We start from the raw sequence: 5,016 nt of genomic DNA, 5'->3' as shown, positions 1-5,016 counted from the left end.
TTTCCAGGCTATCGTTTATGTTAGGTTGTGGTGTACCTCCTTTATTAGTTCTACTTTTTGTTTTTCTGCTTGGGATTTCAGGTGGAAACTTCATTTTAAGTTTTTTCCTATTATCCTTGGTTGTGGAGCTGTCACTAATCAAGAGTCGCGAATTTCTTCGAGGTCGTGCATTTGGGGGAGACGCCATAGTGGGGCTCAACACCTGAGGCGTTCCACTCGTTTGTGGACCAGAACTTTGTGTTTTTGCAAGAATTGGAGTGACCTTTCGGCTGATTCCCCTCTGCGAGAAGACAGACTGTGTTCCGGTTTGGCCGATTCTGGCAACAGACTTTTTTGAAGGGGCTCCGGTGGATGGCACGTCAATTACAGAAGGTGTCTCAAAGCGGTGTAGTTTTGTAAATAGGATCCATCTCCGGGACTCGAGGTTTCTACTGGCAAAGTCCCAACACTTGGGGTGAATGGACCAACAGCTGCTGGCCCTCCTAATAAACTTCGACCGGTGTTTGGTTCATTTTGCACCTGTGTAGATCACATGGAAGTTCCCGTTCCCAGTGGGACAGTATCAGGTGAAATGACAGCTGAATCCATAGAAGACCCTGGGGAATCTGTATTCAAGGAGTACTTTGAATTGGAAGATTCTAAACTCAATCTGTTTAATTCAATGGTGTCCTGGGGTGTTTCCGTAAGAACGGTCTCAGGCTGTCTGTGACATAAGCTAGGACGAGGTACTTGTGTGGGGCAACACTTGGACAGACAGTTGCCAAAGTTCTGTAAAGACGTGAATGGAAGTGTTTGGTCAGGATCTTGCTTTTCCACCTACTTCACATAATGATTCAAAGGGATACCAGAGGAAAGGATTTCAACTAAGGCCCTGTTGGTCACATTCTGATCCTTTGGCAAGCCGATCTGTCTTGCGATATGCGTGTCCCGGCAATGAGAGAGTAAAGCGAGCTGAATCACCAGACTCAGTAAAAATATCGTCATGGCTTTTCTGCTTAGGAAACACTCCGCCCGATAAGATGTGTTCCCCTTCTGCAAGCTTGCTGAGATCCACGCAACATTTTGCAAGCCGGTATTTGCATGGCGGTGCAGTACCACTGTGTCCTTTCCAGAGTCTATATGCTTTATAGGCCTTTCCTGAGGGGTAAGGACAGGTCACCAGTGAAAACAAGGCTTCTTCTGAGTGTACTTCTGCATAAAGGCGTTCTGCGAGGAAAACCGCATCTCGGTAAGCGCAGCGGTTTTAGTGCTTGCCATAGAGCAGCCTGGACGGGTTCCTGCAGCACCGTCATCCTCGAGGCTCAGGCCCACTTTCTGCAGTGCCTCAGGCATCCCCCCACCCCACACCGCCCGCACCCCACCGCCACCCCACTCCCGTAGCGGCTATGGCCCGGCCAGGCCAGCCCCGGCTCGTTTAAAGTCACCAGCGGGACCGTTCCCGGGGGATGGGGGAGGCCGAGCCAGAATGACTTCTCTATCCTGCCGACTCTGGAAAGCCCGGCCCCTTGTGATCCATTGCAAACCGAGAGTCACCTCGTGTTTGGAACACGGATCCGCTCCCAAGTTCAGTGGGGGGATGTGAGGGATGTGGCATGTAGGACGAAGGACTCTCTTCCTTCTGATTCGGTCTGCACAGCGGGGCCTAGGGCTGGAGCTCTCTCCGTGCGGACCGCTGACTCCCTCTACCTTGGGTTCCATCGGCCCCACCCTGGAACACGGGCCTCGGCAGATTCTGGCCCTTCCTGGCCCTTAAGTCGCTGTCAGAAACCCCATCTCGTGCTCGGATGCCCTCGAATGACTGTGGCTCGCACCTCTCTGGAAACATTGGCGATCTCTCCTCTACGCGCGGCCACCTGAAACCACAGGCGCTCGGGACACTCGTGCTTTCAGGAGAGAATGCTGAGAGTCTCTTGCCGACTCTCTCTTGACTTGAGTTCTTCATGGGTGTGTGGTGAGGACGTAGTGAGACCAGACGTATTAACTCAGGCCGGGTGCTGGTGGCTCACGCCTGTAACCCCAACGCTTTGGGAGGCCGAGGCCGTAGGATCCCTTGAGGAATCGCCTAACCCTGGGGAGGTTGAGGCTGCAGTGAGCGAGCCATAATGGTGTCACTGTGCTCCAGTCTGGGCGAAAGACAGAGTGAGGCCCTGTCACAGGCAGGCAGGCAGGGAGGCAGGCAGGCAGGCAGGCAGGCAGGCAGGCTGGCAGGCAACAGTTGTACTATGTTCTTCTCAGGGCAGGAAGCAGAAATAACAGAATACAGCACTTCATTTTTTTTTTCCTTGGGACGGAGTGTCACTCTTGGTGCCCACGCTGGAGTGCAGTGGCACCATCTCGGCTCACCGCAACCTCCACCTGCCGTGTTCAAGCGATTCTCCTGCCTCAGCCTCCTGAGAGTAGCTGGGATTACAGGCATGGGCCACCACACCCGGCTGATTTTGTATTGTTAGTAGAGACGGCATTTCTCCATGTGGGTCAGGCTGGTCTCGAACTGGCGACCCCAGGTGATCTCCCCACCTCGGCCTCCCAAAGTGCTGGGATGGCAGGCGTGAGCCATCGCGCCCGGCCGGCTACACTTTTTTATTTTTATTTTTTTTTAGTTTTCAATTTTAATGTATTTATTTATTTGCTATTCTTTATTCATTCATTCATTCATTCATTCATTTATTTATTTATTTATTTATTTATTTATTTATTTATTTTCGAGACAGACTCTCGCTCTGTTGCCCAGGCTGGAGGGCAGCGGCGCGATCTCGGCTCACTGCAAGCTCTGCCTCCCGGTTTCACGCCATTCTCCTGCCTCAGCCTCCCGAGTAGCTGGGACTACAGGCGCCCGCCACCGTACCTGGCTACTTTTTTGTATTTTGAGTAGAGATGGGTATTCACTGTGGTAGCCAGGATGGTCTCGATCTCCTGACCCCGTGATCCGTCCGCCTCGGCCTCCCACAGTGCTGGGATGACAGGCGTGAGCCACCGCCCCCGGCCTATTTATCTATTTATTAACTTTGAGTCCAGGTTATGGAACCAGTTAGTTTTTGTATTTTTGTTTGAGACGAGGTCTCACCATGTTGCCAAGGCTTGGATCGAAGGATCCACCTGCGCTCGGCCTCCCAAGAGTGCGGGGATGACAGGCACGAGCCTACCGCGCCCAGACTCCCGCCTCCGCCCCCCCCCCCCCCCCCGCTTGTCTTCCCGATAGTTTCAGGGCAGAGTGTTTGGCTTTGGCTGGCCTGCTTAAATTCATTCTAAATAGAAATTTGGGACGTCATCTTCTGGCCTCATGGACTGTGAGCTGAGGAGTCCCCTGGTCTGTGTATCACAGGACGGGACACGAAAGGAGGAGAAAAATCGTAGCGTTCGAAATAGGTAATTTTGTGATACAGAAATACACGGATTCACCCAAAACACAGAAACCAGTCTTTGAGAAATTGCCTTAGTCCTGGTGTCTGTGCCGGTGATTCTTTTCGGTTTGGACCTTGACTGAGAGAATTCCCAGTCGGTCTCTCGTCTCTGGACGGAAGTTCCAGATGATCCGATGGGTGGGGACTTAGGCTGTGTCCCCCCAGGGGCCCTGGTCGATTAGTTGTGGGGAATCGCCTCCATCCTTCCCCGCACATCCTTCCCCGCCCCCCCCAAGGGGATCCCAATTCATTCCGGGCTGACACTCTCATTGGCAGACGTCGGGCATCACCTAGCGGCCACTGTTGCTCTGAAAACGGAGGCCTCGCAGAGGAAGGAAGCACCAGGCCGCCTGCGCACAGCCTGGGGCAACTGTGTCTTCTCCACCGCCCCCGCCCCCACCTCCAAGTTCCTCCCTCCCTCGTTGCCTAGGAAATCGCCACTTTGACGACTGGGTCTGATTGACCTTTGATCAGGCAAAAACAAGCAAACACATAAATAAATAGAATAACACAGAAATAACTAACGAAATAAAATAAGTCAATACAATGCATTCCAATACAATACAATGCAACGCAACACAACACAACACAACGCAACACAACACAACGCAACACAATACAATACAACGCAATACAATACAATACAATACAACAGGCCGGGCGCGGTGGCTCATGCCTGTCATCCCATCACTTTGGGAGGCCGAGGTGGACGCATCACCTGAAGTCGGGAGTCGGAGACAAGCCTGACCAACATGGGGAAATCCCGTCTCAATTGAAAATACAAAATTAGCCGGGTGTGGTAGCGCATGCCTATAATCCCAGCTGCTAGGAAGGCTGAGGCAGGAGAATCGCTTGAACCTGGGAAGCGGAGGTTGCGGTGAGCCGAGATCGCGCCGTCGCACCCCAGTCTGAGCAACAAGAGCGAAACTCCGTCTCAGAAAAATAAAATCAAATAAATAAACACATAAATTAAAATAAACAAAGAAAATAAAATAAAGCAAACAAATAGGCCCCGCGCGGTGGCTCAAGCCTGTCATCGCCAGCACTTTGGGCGGCCAAGGCCGGTGGATCACGAGGCGGTCAGACCAGCAGGGCCAGTATGGCGAAACCCCATCTCTCCTCACAATACACAAAATTAGCCGGGCGCGGTGCTGTACTGTCTGTAATCCCAGCTACTCGGGAGGCCGAGCTGAGGCAGGGGAATCGCTTGAACCTGGGAGGCGGAGGTTGCGGTGAGCCGAGATCGCGCCACCGCACCCCAGCCTGGGCGACAGAGCGAGACTCCGTCTCAAAAAAAAGGAAAATAAAACTGACATGAAAGAAAATACTTAAAAAGTGAGTTTCCGGGAAAAAAGAAAAAAAAAAAAAAAAAGAGAACCCCCCCCCCACAGTGACGTACACAGACCCCTCTCGCCTTTCGAGGCACCAGACACGTTAGGAACGATGCGTACTTTCTTTTTTTAACGGAATTTTATTTTATGAGCGGGATTTGTTTTTCGAGACGGAGGTTCGGAGTCCCGCCCTCCCTCCGTCCCGGTCCCTGGTTGCCCAGACGACCTCAGGAGACAGACCCTGGCTGGGCCAGACGGTCCTTCTCCTTGGTCGGTGGTTTCCT

The sequence above is a fragment of the Pongo abelii genome, chromosome Y, assembly GCF_028885655.2.
Source record: "Pongo abelii isolate AG06213 chromosome Y, NHGRI_mPonAbe1-v2.0_pri, whole genome shotgun sequence".
NCBI classification, from domain to species: domain Eukaryota; kingdom Metazoa; phylum Chordata; class Mammalia; order Primates; family Hominidae; genus Pongo; species Pongo abelii.
Note: the sequence above shows the minus strand (reverse complement) of the source record.